The sequence below is a fragment of the Styela clava genome, chromosome 6 (genome assembly GCF_964204865.1).
Source record: "Styela clava chromosome 6, kaStyClav1.hap1.2, whole genome shotgun sequence".
Classification (NCBI taxonomy): Eukaryota; Metazoa; Chordata; class Ascidiacea; order Stolidobranchia; family Styelidae; genus Styela; species Styela clava.
In genome coordinates this window covers 17,561,754-17,579,944 of record NC_135255.1, presented here as the reverse complement: position 1 = coordinate 17,579,944, position 18,191 = coordinate 17,561,754, and the positions used below count along the sequence as shown (strand labels likewise).

At 40.0% G+C, this 18,191-nt stretch overlaps 16 non-coding genes across 16 annotated transcripts; all 16 read right to left on the bottom strand.

The window, feature by feature from the left end:
- LOC144424827 (U2 spliceosomal RNA) lies at positions 1-194 on the bottom strand. The gene has a single exon (XR_013477047.1). It is a non-coding gene; the product is annotated as a U2 spliceosomal RNA (small nuclear RNA).
- A 975-nt stretch (positions 195-1,169) lies between these two features.
- On the bottom strand, positions 1,170-1,363 carry LOC144424697 (U2 spliceosomal RNA). Its single transcript, XR_013476917.1, has one exon. It is a non-coding gene; the product is annotated as a U2 spliceosomal RNA (small nuclear RNA).
- A 975-nt stretch (positions 1,364-2,338) lies between these two features.
- On the bottom strand, positions 2,339-2,532 carry LOC144424870 (U2 spliceosomal RNA). Its single transcript, XR_013477090.1, has one exon. It is a non-coding gene; the product is annotated as a U2 spliceosomal RNA (small nuclear RNA).
- A 975-nt stretch (positions 2,533-3,507) lies between these two features.
- On the bottom strand, positions 3,508-3,701 carry LOC144424696 (U2 spliceosomal RNA). Its single transcript, XR_013476916.1, has one exon. It is a non-coding gene; the product is annotated as a U2 spliceosomal RNA (small nuclear RNA).
- A 975-nt stretch (positions 3,702-4,676) lies between these two features.
- On the bottom strand, positions 4,677-4,870 carry LOC144424695 (U2 spliceosomal RNA). The gene has a single exon (XR_013476915.1). It is a non-coding gene; the product is annotated as a U2 spliceosomal RNA (small nuclear RNA).
- Positions 4,871-5,845: 975 nt separating this feature from the next.
- LOC144424808 (U2 spliceosomal RNA) lies at positions 5,846-6,039 on the bottom strand. Its single transcript, XR_013477028.1, has one exon. It is a non-coding gene; the product is annotated as a U2 spliceosomal RNA (small nuclear RNA).
- A 975-nt stretch (positions 6,040-7,014) lies between these two features.
- On the bottom strand, positions 7,015-7,208 carry LOC144424694 (U2 spliceosomal RNA). Its single transcript, XR_013476914.1, has one exon. It is a non-coding gene; the product is annotated as a U2 spliceosomal RNA (small nuclear RNA).
- Positions 7,209-8,183: 975 nt separating this feature from the next.
- LOC144424693 (U2 spliceosomal RNA) lies at positions 8,184-8,377 on the bottom strand. The gene has a single exon (XR_013476913.1). It is a non-coding gene; the product is annotated as a U2 spliceosomal RNA (small nuclear RNA).
- A 975-nt stretch (positions 8,378-9,352) lies between these two features.
- LOC144424692 (U2 spliceosomal RNA) lies at positions 9,353-9,546 on the bottom strand. The gene has a single exon (XR_013476912.1). It is a non-coding gene; the product is annotated as a U2 spliceosomal RNA (small nuclear RNA).
- Positions 9,547-10,521: 975 nt separating this feature from the next.
- On the bottom strand, positions 10,522-10,715 carry LOC144424691 (U2 spliceosomal RNA). Its single transcript, XR_013476911.1, has one exon. It is a non-coding gene; the product is annotated as a U2 spliceosomal RNA (small nuclear RNA).
- A 975-nt stretch (positions 10,716-11,690) lies between these two features.
- On the bottom strand, positions 11,691-11,884 carry LOC144424690 (U2 spliceosomal RNA). The gene has a single exon (XR_013476910.1). It is a non-coding gene; the product is annotated as a U2 spliceosomal RNA (small nuclear RNA).
- Positions 11,885-12,859: 975 nt separating this feature from the next.
- On the bottom strand, positions 12,860-13,053 carry LOC144424830 (U2 spliceosomal RNA). The gene has a single exon (XR_013477050.1). It is a non-coding gene; the product is annotated as a U2 spliceosomal RNA (small nuclear RNA).
- Positions 13,054-14,028: 975 nt separating this feature from the next.
- On the bottom strand, positions 14,029-14,222 carry LOC144424689 (U2 spliceosomal RNA). The gene has a single exon (XR_013476909.1). It is a non-coding gene; the product is annotated as a U2 spliceosomal RNA (small nuclear RNA).
- Positions 14,223-15,197: 975 nt separating this feature from the next.
- LOC144424688 (U2 spliceosomal RNA) lies at positions 15,198-15,391 on the bottom strand. The gene has a single exon (XR_013476908.1). It is a non-coding gene; the product is annotated as a U2 spliceosomal RNA (small nuclear RNA).
- Positions 15,392-16,366: 975 nt separating this feature from the next.
- LOC144424686 (U2 spliceosomal RNA) lies at positions 16,367-16,560 on the bottom strand. Its single transcript, XR_013476906.1, has one exon. It is a non-coding gene; the product is annotated as a U2 spliceosomal RNA (small nuclear RNA).
- Positions 16,561-17,535: 975 nt separating this feature from the next.
- Positions 17,536-17,729, bottom strand: LOC144424685 (U2 spliceosomal RNA). Its single transcript, XR_013476905.1, has one exon. It is a non-coding gene; the product is annotated as a U2 spliceosomal RNA (small nuclear RNA).
- Positions 17,730-18,191: the final 462 nt, after the last annotated feature.

The following is an 18,191-nucleotide window of genomic DNA, read 5'->3' as shown; positions in this document are numbered from 1 at the left end:
AAGTGACGGGCCAGTCAAGGCTGTAGTGCAACGCCAAGCCGACCGGTGAGAGCGGAGTGGCAAGCCGAACCCTCGCTCTCGTCGTCGCAAAAATCAAATTAATACAAGAGTGGGGGAGTACCCCACGATTCAGGTATTAATCTGAATAGAACAGTTACTACACTTGATCTTAGCCAACAGGCCGAAGAAGCGATAAATGGTCGGTGTTTTCACGCAATAATGTATTGGGAATTTATGAAAACGGTTCCGGTGACGGTGATTAAGTTTCCACTTACAATACTAATTAGTGGGGCTGGGAATGGTGGACCCATTCTGGATGGTTGAAGGTTACGATTTATTTTAACCGTTGACTGACATCTCAGGTACAAATCATCTTTATAATGTACAATTTTGTCAGAAATGATTACGTCTTCGCAAATTTATCTCCTGTAGCGTTTCATTTAAAAGAATATCACTAACTGTATTTGTAGAGACCCAATAGAGGTGAAAAATAATTGAAGTACCAAGATTGCTGATTATGAAATTTGGACAATGATAAATTCATAATCAGTTTTCGGTAAAAGCGTAAATTGTCTATTCCATGTGGCGCAGTTGATGCTGTTTTTCCGTATGATATCTCAAAGAAGAATTTGCACACTGGGCACTGTAAATTTGTCACATAAGTGACATTGAATAACGGAAACTGTTTCACGAAAATACTTCCATATGTCCAAAGCACGCTGCATATCTCTTGCAGCAAGGGATCACAAAACGATCTAGATTCGTCAATAATTTTGAGAGATACCAGGATAAATCACTCGAAATTAATTTGTAACCATTGCGACGTAATAAGCTAAAACAATAAATATTACGTCAAACGTCACGCTGCAGTTAACCGGTTAAAGAAATTCCAGATTCTCTTCGCCTGTAACCAAATACATTTTAATTGCAGTCTCTGCTCTGTGACATCACAATGCCCATCTAACTTCCATTTAAAGAATTCGTGAAATTGTTGTGCGTTCCGAAGTTACTCCGGTGGAAGCAGTATGGAAGATTTGCAGCTGTCTTCGTGCCTGACGCTCCGCGCCCATTCCAAAAGACACGGAACGAGGGTGAGTACTCGCTTTGCCTTACAAAGTAGTAGGAGAAACATGACAAACATTATATAAATCGTAACTTTCCGAATAGGAAAGTGACGGGCCAGTCAAGGCTGTAGTGCAACGCCAAGCCGACCGGTGAGAGCGGAGTGGCAAGCCGAACCCTCGCTCTCGTCGTCGCAAAAATCAAATTAATACAAGAGTGGGGGAGTACCCCACGATTCAGGTATTAATCTGAATAGAACAGTTACTACACTTGATCTTAGCCAATAGGCCGAAGAAGCGATAAATGGTCGGTGTTTTCACGCAATAATGTATTGGGAATTTATGAAAACGGTTCCGGTGACGGTGATTAGGTTTCCACTTACAATACTAATTAGTGGGGCTGGGAATGGTGGACCCATTCTGGATGGTTGAAGGTTACGATTTATTTTAACCGTTGACTGACATCTCAGGTACAAATCATCTTTATAATGTACAATTTTGTCAGAAATGATTACGTCTTCGCAAATTTATTTCCTGTAGCGTTTCATTTAAAAGAATATCACTAACTGTATTTGTAGAGACCCAATAGAGGTGAAAAATAATTGAAGTACCAAGATTGCTGATTATGAAAATTGGACAATGATAAATTCATAATCAGTTTTCGGTAAAAGCGTAAATTGTCTATTCCATGTGGCGCAGTTGATGCTGTTTTTCCGTATGATATCTCAAAGAAGAATTTGCACACTGGGCACTGTAAATTTGTCACATAAGTGACATTGAATAACGGAAACTGTTTCACGAAAATACTTCCATATGTCCAAAGCACGCTGCATATCTCTTGCAGCAAGGGATCACAAAACGATCTAGATTCGTCAATAATTTTGAGAGATACCAGGATAAATCACTCGAAATTAATTTGTAACCATTGCGACGTAATAAGCTAAAACAATAAATATTACGTCAAACGTCACGCTGCAGTTAACCGGTTAAAGAAATTCCAGATTCTCTTCGCCTGTAACCAAATACATTTTAATTGCAGTCTCTGCTCTGTGACATCACAATGCCCATCTAACTTCCATTTAAAGAATTCGTGAAATTGTTGTGCGTTCCGAAGTTACTCCGGTGGAAGCAGTATGGAAGATTTGCAGCTGTCTTCGTGCCTGACGCTCCGCGCCCATTCCAAAAGACACGGAACGAGGGTGAGTACTCGCTTTGCCTTACAAAGTAGTAGGAGAAACATGACAAACAATATATAAATCGTAACTTTCCGAATAGGAAAGTGACGGGCCAGTAAAGGCTGTAGTGCAACGCCAAGCCGACCGGTGAGAGCGGAGTGGCAAGCCGAACCCTCGCTCTCGTCGTCGCAAAAATCAAATTAATACAAGAGTGGGGGAGTACCCCACGATTCAGGTATTAATCTGAATAGAACAGTTACTACACTTGATCTTAGCCAATAGGCCGAAGAAGCGATAAATGGTCGGTGTTTTCACGCAATAATGTATTGGGAATTTATGAAAACGGTTCCGGTGACGGTGATTAGGTTTCCACTTACAATACTAATTAGTGGGGCTGGGAATGGTGGACCCATTCTGGATGGTTGAAGGTTACGATTTATTTTAACCGTTGACTGACATCTCAGGTACAAATCATCTTTATAATGTACAATTTTGTCAGAAATGATTACGTCTTCGCAAATTTATCTCCTGTAGCGTTTCATTTAAAAGAATATCACTAACTGTATTTGTAGAGACCCAATAGAGGTGAAAAATAATTGAAGTACCAAGATTGCTGATTATGAAAATTGGACAATGATAAATTCATAATCAGTTTTCGGTAAAAGCGTAAATTGTCTATTCCATGTGGCGCAGTTGATGCTGTTTTTCCGTATGATATCTCAAAGAAGAATTTGCACACTGGGCACTGTAAATTTGTCACATAAGTGACATTGAATAACGGAAACTGTTTCACGAAAATACTTCCATATGTCCAAAGCACGCTGCATATCTCTTGCAGCAAGGGATCACAAAACGATCTAGATTCGTCAATAATTTTGAGAGATACCAGGATAAATCACTCGAAATTAATTTGTAACCATTGCGACGTAATAAGCTAAAACAATAAATATTACGTCAAACGTCACGCTGCAGTTAACCGGTTAAAGAAATTCCAGATTCTCTTCGCCTGTAACCAAATACATTTTAATTGCAGTCTCTGCTCTGTGACATCACAATGCCCATCTAACTTCCATTTAAAGAATTCGTGAAATTGTTGTGCGTTCCGAAGTTACTCCGGTGGAAGCAGTATGGAAGATTTGCAGCTGTCTTCGTGCCTGACGCTCCGCGCCCATTCCAAAAGACACGGAACGAGGGTGAGTACTCGCTTTGCCTTACAAAGTAGTAGGAGAAACATGACAAACATCATATAAATCGTAACTTTCCGAATAGGAAAGTGACGGGCCAGTCAAGGCTGTAGTGCAACGCCAAGCCGACCGGTGAGAGCGGAGTGGCAAGCCGAACCCTCGCTCTCGTCGTCGCAAAAATCAAATTAATACAAGAGTGGGGGAGTACCCCACGATTCAGGTATTAATCTGAATAGAACAGTTACTACACTTGATCTTAGCCAATAGGCCGAAGAAGCGATAAATGGTCGGTGTTTTCACGCAATAATGTATTGGGAATTTATGAAAACGGTTCCGGTGACGGTGATTAAGTTTCCACTTACAATACTAATTAGTGGGGCTGGGAATGGTGGACCCATTCTGGATGGTTGAAGGTTACGATTTATTTTAACCGTTGACTGACATCTCAGGTACAAATCATCTTTATAATGTACAATTTTGTCAGAAATGATTACGTCTTCGCAAATTTATTTCCTGTAGCGTTTCATTTAAAAGAATATCACTAACTGTATTTGTAGAGAGCCAATAGAGGTGAAAAATAATTGAAGTACCAAGATTGCTGATTATGAAAATTGGACAATGATAAATTCATAATCAGTTTTCGGTAAAAGCGTAAATTGTCTATTCCATGTGGCGCAGTTGATGCTGTTTTTCCGTATGATATCTCGAAGAAGAATTTGCACACTGGGCACTGTAAATTTGTCACATAAGTGACATTGAATAACGGAAACTGTTTCACGAAAATACTTCCATATGTCCAAAGCACGCTGCATATCTCTTGCAGCAAGGGATCACAAAACGATCTAGATTCGTCAATAATTTTGAGAGATACCAGGATAAATCACTCGAAATTAATTTGTAACCATTGCGACGTAATAAGCTAAAACAATAAATATTACGTCAAACGTCACGCTGCAGTTAACCGGTTAAAGAAATTCCAGATTCTCTTCGCCTGTAACCAAATACATTTTAATTGCAGTCTCTGCTCTGTGACATCACAATGCCCATCTAACTTCCATTTAAAGAATTCGTGAAATTGTTGTGCGTTCCGAAGTTACTCCGGTGGAAGCAGTATGGAAGATTTGCAGCTGTCTTCGTGCCTGACGCTCCGCGCCCATTCCAAAAGACACGGAACGAGGGTGAGTACTCGCTTTGCCTTACAAAGTAGTAGGAGAAACATGACAAACATTATATAAATCGTAACTTTCCGAATAGGAAAGTGACGGGCCAGTCAAGGCTGTAGTGCAACGCCAAGCCGACCGGTGAGAGCGGAGTGGCAAGCCGAACCCTCGCTCTCGTCGTCGCAAAAATCAAATTAATACAAGAGTGGGGGAGTACCCCACGATTCAGGTATTAATCTGAATAGAACAGTTACTACACTTGATCTTAGCCAATAGGCCGAAGAAGCGATAAATGGTCGGTGTTTTCACGCAATAATGTATTGGGAATTTATGAAAACGGTTCCGGTGACGGTGATTAGGTTTCCACTTACAATACTAATTAGTGGGGCTGGGAATGGTGGACCCATTCTGGATGGTTGAAGGTTACGATTTATTTTAACCGTTGACTGACATCTCAGGTACAAATCATCTTTATAATGTACAATTTTGTCAGAAATGATTACGTCTTCGCAAATTTATTTCCTGTAGCGTTTCATTTAAAAGAATATCACTAACTGTATTTGTAGAGACCCAATAGAGGTGAAAAATAATTGAAGTACCAAGATTGCTGATTATGAAAATTGGACAATGATAAATTCATAATCAGTTTTCGGTAAAAGCGTAAATTGTCTATTCCATGTGGCGCAGTTGATGCTGTTTTTCCGTATGATATCTCAAAGAAGAATTTGCACACTGGGCACTGTAAATTTGTCACATAAGTGACATTGAATAACGGAAACTGTTTCACGAAAATACTTCCATATGTCCAAAGCACGCTGCATATCTCTTGCAGCAAGGGATCACAAAACGATCTAGATTCGTCAATAATTTTGAGAGATACCAGGATAAATCACTCGAAATTAATTTGTAACCATTGCGACGTAATAAGCTAAAACAATAAATATTACGTCAAACGTCACGCTGCAGTTAACCGGTTAAAGAAATTCCAGATTCTCTTCGCCTGTAACCAAATACATTTTAATTGCAGTCTCTGCTCTGTGACATCACAATGCCCATCTAACTTCCATTTAAAGAATTCGTGAAATTGTTGTGCGTTCCGAAGTTACTCCGGTGGAAGCAGTATGGAAGATTTGCAGCTGTCTTCGTGCCTGACGCTCCGCGCCCATTCCAAAAGACACGGAACGAGGGTGAGTACTCGCTTTGCCTTACAAAGTAGTAGGAGAAACATGACAAACATTATATAAATCGTAACTTTCCGAACAGGAAAGTGACGGGCCAGTCAAGGCTGTAGTGCAACGCCAAGCCGACCGGTGAGAGCGGAGTGGCAAGCCGAACCCTCGCTCTCGTCGTCGCAAAAATCAAATTAATACAAGAGTGGGGGAGTACCCCACGATTCAGGTATTAATCTGAATAGAACAGTTACTACACTTGATCTTAGCCAATAGGCCGAAGAAGCGATAAATGGTCGGTGTTTTCACGCAATAATGTATTGGGAATTTATGAAAACGGTTCCGGTGACGGTGATTAAGTTTCCACTTACAATACTAATTAGTGGGGCTGGGAATGGTGGACCCATTCTGGATGGTTGAAGGTTACGATTTATTTTAACCGTTGACTGACATCTCAGGTACAAATCATCTTTATAATGTACAATTTTGTCAGAAATGATTACGTCTTCGCAAATTTATCTCCTGTAGCGTTTCATTTAAAAGAATATCACTAACTGTATTTGTAGAGACCCAATAGAGGTGAAAAATAATTGAAGTACCAAGATTGCTGATTATGAAAATTGGACAATGATAAATTCATAATCAGTTTTCGGTAAAAGCGTAAATTGTCTATTCCATGTGGCGCAGTTGATGCTGTTTTTCCGTATGATATCTCAAAGAAGAATTTGCACACTGGGCACTGTAAATTTGTCACATAAGTGACATTGAATAACGGAAACTGTTTCACGAAAATACTTCCATATGTCCAAAGCACGCTGCATATCTCTTGCAGCAAGGGATCACAAAACGATCTAGATTCGTCAATAATTTTGAGAGATACCAGGATAAATCACTCGAAATTAATTTGTAACCATTGCGACGTAATAAGCTAAAACAATAAATATTACGTCAAACGTCACGCTGCAGTTAACCGGTTAAAGAAATTCCAGATTCTCTTCGCCTGTAACCAAATACATTTTAATTGCAGTCTCTGCTCTGTGACATCACAATGCCCATCTAACTTCCATTTAAAGAATTCGTGAAATTGTTGTGCGTTCCGAAGTTACTCCGGTGGAAGCAGTATGGAAGATTTGCAGCTGTCTTCGTGCCTGACGCTCCGCGCCCATTCCAAAAGACACGGAACGAGGGTGAGTACTCGCTTTGCCTTACAAAGTAGTAGGAGAAACATGACAAACATTATATAAATCGTAACTTTCCGAATAGGAAAGTGACGGGCCAGTCAAGGCTGTAGTGCAACGCCAAGCCGACCGGTGAGAGCGGAGTGGCAAGCCGAACCCTCGCTCTCGTCGTCGCAAAAATCAAATTAATACAAGAGTGGGGGAGTACCCCACGATTCAGGTATTAATCTGAATAGAACAGTTACTACACTTGATCTTAGCCAATAGGCCGAAGAAGCGATAAATGGTCGGTGTTTTCACGCAATAATGTATTGGGAATTTATGAAAACGGTTCCGGTGACGGTGATTAAGTTTCCACTTACAATACTAATTAGTGGGGCTGGGAATGGTGGACCCATTCTGGATGGTTGAAGGTTACGATTTATTTTAACCGTTGACTGACATCTCAGGTACAAATCATCTTTATAATGTACAATTTTGTCAGAAATGATTACGTCTTCGCAAATTTATCTCCTGTAGCGTTTCATTTAAAAGAATATCACTAACTGTATTTGTAGAGACCCAATAGAGGTGAAAAATAATTGAAGTACCAAGATTGCTGATTATGAAAATTGGACAATGATAAATTCATAATCAGTTTTCGGTAAAAGCGTAAATTGTCTATTCCATGTGGCGCAGTTGATGCTGTTTTTCCGTATGATATCTCAAAGAAGAATTTGCACACTGGGCACTGTAAATTTGTCACATAAGTGACATTGAATAACGGAAACTGTTTCACGAAAATACTTCCATATGTCCAAAGCACGCTGCATATCTCTTGCAGCAAGGGATCACAAAACGATCTAGATTCGTCAATAATTTTGAGAGATACCAGGATAAATCACTCGAAATTAATTTGTAACCATTGCGACGTAATAAGCTAAAACAATAAATATTACGTCAAACGTCACGCTGCAGTTAACCGGTTAAAGAAATTCCAGATTCTCTTCGCCTGTAACCAAATACATTTTAATTGCAGTCTCTGCTCTGTGACATCACAATGCCCATCTAACTTCCATTTAAAGAATTCGTGAAATTGTTGTGCGTTCCGAAGTTACTCCGGTGGAAGCAGTATGGAAGATTTGCAGCTGTCTTCGTGCCTGACGCTCCGCGCCCATTCCAAAAGACACGGAACGAGGGTGAGTACTCGCTTTGCCTTACAAAGTAGTAGGAGAAACATGACAAACATTATATAAATCGTAACTTTCCGAATAGGAAAGTGACGGGCCAGTCAAGGCTGTAGTGCAACGCCAAGCCGACCGGTGAGAGCGGAGTGGCAAGCCGAACCCTCGCTCTCGTCGTCGCAAAAATCAAATTAATACAAGAGTGGGGGAGTACCCCACGATTCAGGTATTAATCTGAATAGAACAGTTACTACACTTGATCTTAGCCAATAGGCCGAAGAAGCGATAAATGGTCGGTGTTTTCACGCAATAATGTATTGGGAATTTATGAAAACGGTTCCGGTGACGGTGATTAAGTTTCCACTTACAATACTAATTAGTGGGGCTGGGAATGGTGGACCCATTCTGGATGGTTGAAGGTTACGATTTATTTTAACCGTTGACTGACATCTCAGGTACAAATCATCTTTATAATGTACAATTTTGTCAGAAATGATTACGTCTTCGCAAATTTATCTCTTGTAGCGTTTCATTTAAAAGAATATCACTAACTGTATTTGTAGAGACCCAATAGAGGTGAAAAATAATTGAAGTACCAAGATTGCTGATTATGAAAATTGGACAATGATAAATTCATAATCAGTTTTCGGTAAAAGCGTAAATTGTCTATTCCATGTGGCGCAGTTGATGCTGTTTTTCCGTATGATATCTCAAAGAAGAATTTGCACACTGGGCACTGTAAATTTGTCACATAAGTGACATTGAATAACGGAAACTGTTTCACGAAAATACTTCCATATGTCCAAAGCACGCTGCATATCTCTTGCAGCAAGGGATCACAAAACGATCTAGATTCGTCAATAATTTTGAGAGATACCAGGATAAATCACTCGAAATTAATTTGTAACCATTGCGACGTAATAAGCTAAAACAATAAATATTACGTCAAACGTCACGCTGCAGTTAACCGGTTAAAGAAATTCCAGATTCTCTTCGCCTGTAACCAAATACATTTTAATTGCAGTCTCTGCTCTGTGACATCACAATGCCCATCTAACTTCCATTTAAAGAATTCGTGAAATTGTTGTGCGTTCCGAAGTTACTCCGGTGGAAGCAGTATGGAAGATTTGCAGCTGTCTTCGTGCCTGACGCTCCGCGCCCATTCCAAAAGACACGGAACGAGGGTGAGTACTCGCTTTGCCTTACAAAGTAGTAGGAGAAACATGACAAACATTATATAAATCGTAACTTTCCGAATAGGAAAGTGACGGGCCAGTCAAGGCTGTAGTGCAACGCCAAGCCGACCGGTGAGAGCGGAGTGGCAAGCCGAACCCTCGCTCTCGTCGTCGCAAAAATCAAATTAATACAAGAGTGGGGGAGTACCCCACGATTCAGGTATTAATCTGAATAGAACAGTTACTACACTTGATCTTAGCCAATAGGCCGAAGAAGCGATAAATGGTCGGTGTTTTCACGCAATAATGTATTGGGAATTTATGAAAACGGTTCCGGTGACGGTGATTAAGTTTCCACTTACAATACTAATTAGTGGGGCTGGGAATGGTGGACCAATTCTGGATGGTTGAAGGTTACGATTTATTTTAACCGTTGACTGACATCTCAGGTACAAATCATCTTTATAATGTACAATTTTGTCAGAAATGATTACGTCTTCGCAAATTTATCTCTTGTAGCGTTTCATTTAAAAGAATATCACTAACTGTATTTGTAGAGACCCAATAGAGGTGAAAAATAATTGAAGTACCAAGATTGCTGATTATGAAAATTGGACAATGATAAATTCATAATCAGTTTTCGGTAAAAGCGTAAATTGTCTATTCCATGTGGCGCAGTTGATGCTGTTTTTCCGTATGATATCTCAAAGAAGAATTTGCACACTGGGCACTGTAAATTTGTCACATAAGTGACATTGAATAACGGAAACTGTTTCACGAAAATACTTCCATATGTCCAAAGCACGCTGCATATCTCTTGCAGCAAGGGATCACAAAACGATCTAGATTCGTCAATAATTTTGAGAGATACCAGGATAAATCACTCGAAATTAATTTGTAACCATTGCGACGTAATAAGCTAAAACAATAAATATTACGTCAAACGTCACGCTGCAGTTAACCGGTTAAAGAAATTCCAGATTCTCTTCGCCTGTAACCAAATACATTTTAATTGCAGTCTCTGCTCTGTGACATCACAATGCCCATCTAACTTCCATTTAAAGAATTCGTGAAATTGTTGTGCGTTCCGAAGTTACTCCGGTGGAAGCAGTATGGAAGATTTGCAGCTGTCTTCGTGCCTGACGCTCCGCGCCCATTCCAAAAGACACGGAACGAGGGTGAGTACTCGCTTTGCCTTACAAAGTAGTAGGAGAAACATGACAAACATTATATAAATCGTAACTTTCCGAATAGGAAAGTGACGGGCCAGTCAAGGCTGTAGTGCAACGCCAAGCCGACCGGTGAGAGCGGAGTGGCAAGCCGAACCCTCGCTCTCGTCGTCGCAAAAATCAAATTAATACAAGAGTGGGGGAGTACCCCACGATTCAGGTATTAATCTGAATAGAACAGTTACTACACTTGATCTTAGCCAATAGGCCGAAGAAGCGATAAATGGTCGGTGTTTTCACGCAATAATGTATTGGGAATTTATGAAAACGGTTCCGGTGACGGTGATTAGGTTTCCACTTACAATACTAATTAGTGGGGCTGGGAATGGTGGACCCATTCTGGATGGTTGAAGGTTACGATTTATTTTAACCGTTGACTGACATCTCAGGTACAAATCATCTTTATAATGTACAATTTTGTCAGAAATGATTACGTCTTCGCAAATTTATTTCCTGTAGCGTTTCATTTAAAAGAATATCACTAACTGTATTTGTAGAGACCCAATAGAGGTGAAAAATAATTGAAGTACCAAGATTGCTGATTATGAAAATTGGACAATGATAAATTCATAATCAGTTTTCGGTAAAAGCGTAAATTGTCTATTCCATGTGGCGCAGTTGATGCTGTTTTTCCGTATGATATCTCAAAGAAGAATTTGCACACTGGGCACTGTAAATTTGTCACATAAGTGACATTGAATAACGGAAACTGTTTCACGAAAATACTTCCATATGTCCAAAGCACGCTGCATATCTCTTGCAGCAAGGGATCACAAAACGATCTAGATTCGTCAATAATTTTGAGAGATACCAGGATAAATCACTCGAAATTAATTTGTAACCATTGCGACGTAATAAGCTAAAACAATAAATATTACGTCAAACGTCACGCTGCAGTTAACCGGTTAAAGAAATTCCAGATTCTCTTCGCCTGTAACCAAATACATTTTAATTGCAGTCTCTGCTCTGTGACATCACAATGCCCATCTAACTTCCATTTAAAGAATTCGTGAAATTGTTGTGCGTTCCGAAGTTACTCCGGTGGAAGCAGTATGGAAGATTTGCAGCTGTCTTCGTGCCTGACGCTCCGCGCCCATTCCAAAAGACACGGAACGAGGGTGAGTACTCGCTTTGCCTTACAAAGTAGTAGGAGAAACATGACAAACATTATATAAATCGTAACTTTCCGAATAGGAAAGTGACGGGCCAGTCAAGGCTGTAGTGCAACGCCAAGCCGACCGGTGAGAGCGGAGTGGCAAGCCGAACCCTCGCTCTCGTCGTCGCAAAAATCAAATTAATACAAGAGTGGGGGAGTACCCCACGATTCAGGTATTAATCTGAATAGAACAGTTACTACACTTGATCTTAGCCAATAGGCCGAAGAAGCGATAAATGGTCGGTGTTTTCACGCAATAATGTATTGGGAATTTATGAAAACGGTTCCGGTGACGGTGATTAAGTTTCCACTTACAATACTAATTAGTGGGGCTGGGAATGGTGGACCCATTCTGGATGGTTGAAGGTTACGATTTATTTTAACCGTTGACTGACATCTCAGGTACAAATCATCTTTATAATGTACAATTTTGTCAGAAATGATAACGTCTTCGCAAATTTATCTCCTGTAGCGTTTCATTTAAAAGAATATCACTAACTGTATTTGTAGAGACCCAATAGAGGTGAAAAATAATTGAAGTACCAAGATTGCTGATTATGAAAATTGGACAATGATAAATTCATAATCAGTTTTCGGTAAAAGCGTAAATTGTCTATTCCATGTGGCGCAGTTGATGCTGTTTTTCCGTATGATATCTCGAAGAAGAATTTGCACACTGGGCACTGTAAATTTGTCACATAAGTGACATTGAATAACGGAAACTGTTTCACGAAAATACTTCCATATGTCCAAAGCACGCTGCATATCTCTTGCAGCAAGGGATCACAAAACGATCTAGATTCGTCAATAATTTTGAGAGATACCAGGATAAATCACTCGAAATTAATTTGTAACCATTGCGACGTAATAAGCTAAAACAATAAATATTACGTCAAACGTCACGCTGCAGTTAACCGGTTAAAGAAATTCCAGATTCTCTTCGCCTGTAACCAAATACATTTTAATTGCAGTCTCTGCTCTGTGACATCACAATGCCCATCTAACTTCCATTTAAAGAATTCGTGAAATTGTTGTGCGTTCCGAAGTTACTCCGGTGGAAGCAGTATGGAAGATTTGCAGCTGTCTTCGTGCCTGACGCTCCGCGCCCATTCCAAAAGACACGGAACGAGGGTGAGTACTCGCTTTGCCTTACAAAGTAGTAGGAGAAACATGACAAACATTATATAAATCGTAACTTTCCGAATAGGAAAGTGACGGGCCAGTCAAGGCTGTAGTGCAACGCCAGGCCGACCGGTGAGAGCGGAGTGGCAAGCCGAACCCTCGCTCTCGTCGTCGCAAAAATCAAATTAATACAAGAGTGGGGGAGTACCCCACGATTCAGGTATTAATCTGAATAGAACAGTTACTACACTTGATCTTAGCCAATAGGCCGAAGAAGCGATAAATGGTCGGTGTTTTCACGCAATAATGTATTGGGAATTTATGAAAACGGTTCCGGTGACGGTGATTAAGTTTCCACTTACAATACTAATTAGTGGGGCTGGGAATGGTGGACCCATTCTGGATGGTTGAAGGTTACGATTTATTTTAACCGTTGACTGACATCTCAGGTACAAATCATCTTTATAATGTACAATTTTGTCAGAAATGATTACGTCTTCGCAAATTTATCTCCTGTAGCGTTTCATTTAAAAGAATATCACTAACTGTATTTGTAGAGACCCAATAGAGGTGAAAAATAATTGAAGTACCAAGATTGCTGATTATGAAAATTGGACAATGATAAATTCATAATCAGTTTTTGGTAAAAGCGTAAATTGTCTATTCCATGTGGCGCAGTTGATGCTGTTTTTCCGTATGATATCTCAAAGAAGAATTTGCACACTGGGCACTGTAAATTTGTCACATAAGTGACATTGAATAACGGAAACTGTTTCACGAAAATACTTCCATATGTCCAAAGCACGCTGCATATCTCTTGCAGCAAGGGATCACAAAACGATCTAGATTCGTCAATAATTTTGAGAGATACCAGGATAAATCACTCGAAATTAATTTGTAACCATTGCGACGTAATAAGCTAAAACAATAAATATTACGTCAAACGTCACGCTGCAGTTAACCGGTTAAAGAAATTCCAGATTCTCTTCGCCTGTAACCAAATACATTTTAATTGCAGTCTCTGCTCTGTGACATCACAATGCCCATCTAACTTCCATTTAAAGAATTCGTGAAATTGTTGTGCGTTCCGAAGTTACTCCGGTGGAAGCAGTATGGAAGATTTGCAGCTGTCTTCGTGCCTGACGCTCCGCGCCCATTCCAAAAGACACGGAACGAGGGTGAGTACTCGCTTTGCCTTACAAAGTAGTAGGAGAAACATGACAAACATTATATAAATCGTAACTTTCCGAATAGGAAAGTGACGGGCCAGTCAAGGCTGTAGTGCAACGCCAAGCCGACCGGTGAGAGCGGAGTGGCAAGCCGAACCCTCGCTCTCGTCGTCGCAAAAATCAAATTAATACAAGAGTGGGGGAGTACCCCACGATTCAGGTATTAATCTGAATAGAACAGTTACTACACTTGATCTTAGCCAATAGGCCGAAGAAGCGATAAATGGTCGGTGTTTTCACGCAATAATGTATTGGGAATTTATGAAAACGGTTCCGGTGACGGTGATTAAGTTTCCACTTACAATACTAATTAGTGGGGCTGGGAACGGTGGACCCATTCTGGATGGTTGAAGGTTACGATTTATTTTAACCGTTGACTGACATCTCAGGTACAAATCATCTTTATAATGTACAATTTTGTCAGAAATGATTACGTCTTCGCAAATTTATCTCCTGTAGCGTTTCATTTAAAAGAATATCACTAACTGTATTTGTAGAGACCCAATAGAGGTGAAAAATAATTGAAGTACCAAGATTGCTGATTATGAAAATTGGACAATGATAAATTCATAATCAGTTTTCGGTAAAAGCGTAAATTGTCTATTCCATGTGGCGCAGTTGATGCTGTTTTTCCGTATGATATCTCAAAGAAGAATTTGCACACTGGGCACTGTAAATTTGTCACATAAGTGACATTGAATAACGGAAACTGTTTCACGAAAATACTTCCATATGTCCAAAGCACGCTGCATATCTCTTGCAGCAAGGGATCACAAAACGATCTAGATTCGTCAATAATTTTGAGAGATACCAGGATAAATCACTCGAAATTAATTTGTAACCATTGCGACGTAATAAGCTAAAACAATAAATATTACGTCAAACGTCACGCTGCAGTTAACCGGTTAAAGAAATTCCAGATTCTCTTCGCCTGTAACCAAATACATTTTAATTGCAGTCTCTGCTCTGTGACATCACAATGCCCATCTAACTTCCATTTAAAGAATTCGTGAAATTGTTGTGCGTTCCGAAGTTACTCCGGTGGAAGCAGTATGGAAGATTTGCAGCTGTCTTCGTGCCTGACGCTCCGCGCCCATTCCAAAAGACACGGAACGAGGGTGAGTACTCGCTTTGCCTTACAAAGTAGTAGGAGAAACATGACAAACATTATATAAATCGTAACTTTCCGAATAGGAAAGTGACGGGCCAGTCAAGGCTGTAGTGCAACGCCAAGCCGACCGGTGAGAGCGGAGTGGCAAGCCGAACCCTCGCTCTCGTCGTCGCAAAAATCAAATTAATACAAGAGTGGGGGAGTACCCCACGATTCAGGTATTAATCTGAATAGAACAGTTACTACACTTGATCTTAGCCAATAGGCCGAAGAAGCGATAAATGGTCGGTGTTTTCACGCAATAATGTATTGGGAATTTATGAAAACGGTTCCGGTGACGGTGATTAAGTTTCCACTTACAATACTAATTAGTGGGGCTGGGAATGGTGGACCCATTCTGGATGGTTGAAGGTTACGATTTATTTTAACCGTTGACTGACATCTCAGGTACAAATCATCTTTATAATGTACAATTTTGTCAGAAATGATTACGTCTTCGCAAATTTATTTCCTGTAGCGTTTCATTTAAAAGAATATCACTAACTGTATTTGTAGAGACCCAATAGAGGTGAAAAATAATTGAAGTACCAAGATTGCTGATTATGAAAATTGGACAATGATAAATTCATAATCAGTTTTCGGTAAAAGCGTAAATTGTCTATTCCATGTGGCGCAGTTGATGCTGTTTTTCCGTATGATATCTCGAAGAAGAATTTGCACACTGGGCACTGTAAATTTGTCACATAAGTGACATTGAATAACGGAAACTGTTTCACGAAAATACTTCCATATGTCCAAAGCACGCTGCATATCTCTTGCAGCAAGGGATCACAAAACGATCTAGATTCGTCAATAATTTTGAGAGATACCAGGATAAATCACTCGAAATTAATTTGTAACCATTGCGACGTAATAAGCTAAAACAATAAATATTACGTCAAACGTCACGCTGCAGTTAACCGGTTAAAGAAATTCCAGATTCTCTTCGCCTGTAACCAAATACATTTTAATTGCAGTCTCTGCTCTGTGACATCACAATGCCCATCTAACTTCCATTTAAAGAATTCGTGAAATTGTTGTGCGTTCCGAAGTTACTCCGGTGGAAGCAGTATGGAAGATTTGCAGCTGTCTTCGTGCCTGACGCTCCGCGCCCATTCCAAAAGACACGGAACGAGGGTGAGTACTCGCTTTGCCTTACAAAGTAGTAGGAGAAACATGACAAACATTATATAAATCGTAACTTTCCGAATAGGAAAGTGACGGGCCAGTCAAGGCTGTAGTGCAACGCCAAGCCGACCGGTGAGAGCGGAGTGGCAAGCCGAACCCTCGCTCTCGTCGTCGCAAAAATCAAATTAATACAAGAGTGGGGGAGTACCCCACGATTCAGGTATTAATCTGAATAGAACAGTTACTACACTTGATCTTAGCCAATAGGCCGAAGAAGCGATAAATGGTCTGTGTTTTCACGCAATAATGTATTGGGAATTTATGAAAACGGTTCCGGTGACGGTGATTAAGTTTCCACTTACAATACTAATTAGTGGGGCTGGGAATGGTGGACCCATTCTGGATGGTTGAAGGTTACGATTTATTTTAACCGTTGACTGACATCTCAGGTACAAATCATCTTTATAATGTACAATTTTGTCAGAAATGATTACGTCTTCGCAAATTTATCTCCTGTAGCGTTTCATTTAAAAGAATATCACTAACTGTATTTGTAGAGACCCAATAGAGGTGAAAAATAATTGAAGTACCAAGATTGCTGATTATGAAAATTGGACAATGATAAATTCATAATCAGTTTTCGGTAAAAGCGTAAATTGTCTATTCCATGTGGCGCAGTTGATGCTGTTTTTCCGTATGATATCTCAAAGAAGAATTTGCACACTGGGCACTGTAAATTTGTCACATAAGTGACATTGAATAACGGAAACTGTTTCACGAAAATACTTCCATATGTCCAAAGCACGCTGCATATCTCTTGCAGCAAGGGATCACAAAACGATCTAGATTCGTCAATAATTTTGAGAGATACCAGGATAAATCACTCGAAATTAATTTGTAACCATTGCGACGTAATAAGCTAAAACAATAAATATTACGTCAAACGTCACGCTGCAGTTAACCGGTTAAAGAAATTCCAGATTCTCTTCGCCTGTAACCAAATACATTTTAATTGCAGTCTCTGCTCTGTGACATCACAATGCCCATCTAACTTCCATTTAAAGAATTCGTGAAATTGTTGTGCGTTCCGAAGTTACTCCGGTGGAAGCAGTATGGAAGATTTGCAGCTGTCTTCGTGCCTGACGCTCCGCGCCCATTCCAAAAGACACGGAACGAGGGTGAGTACTCGCTTTGCCTTACAAAGTAGTAGGAGAAACATGACAAACATTATATAAATCGTAACTTTCCGAATAGGAAAGTGACGGGCCAGTCAAGGCTGTAGTGCAACGCCAAGCCGACCGGTGAGAGCGGAGTGGCAAGCCGAACCCTCGCTCTCGTCGTCGCAAAAATCAAATTAATACAAGAGTGGGGGAGTACCCCACGATTCAGGTATTAATCTGAATAGAACAGTTACTACACTTGATCTTAGCCAATAGGCCGAAGAAGCGATAAATGGTCGGTGTTTTCACGCAATAATGTATTGGGAATTTATGAAAACGGTTCCGGTGACGGTGATTAAGTTTCCACTTACAATACTAATTAGTGGGGCTGGGAATGGTGGACCCATTCTGGATGGTTGAAGGTTACGATTTATTTTAACCGTTGACTGACATCTCAGGTACAAATCATCTTTATAATGTACAATTTTGTCAGAAATGATTACGTCTTCGCAAATTTATTTCCTGTAGCGTTTCATTTAAAAGAATATCACTAACTGTATTTGTAGAGACCCAATAGAGGTGAAAAATAATTGAAGTACCAAGATTGCTGATTATGAAAATTGGACAATGATAAATTCATAATCAGTTTTCGGTAAAAGCGTAAATTGTCTATTCCATGTGGCGCAGTTGATGCTGTTTTTCCGTATGATATCTCGAAGAAGAATTTGCACACTGGGCACTGTAAATTTGTC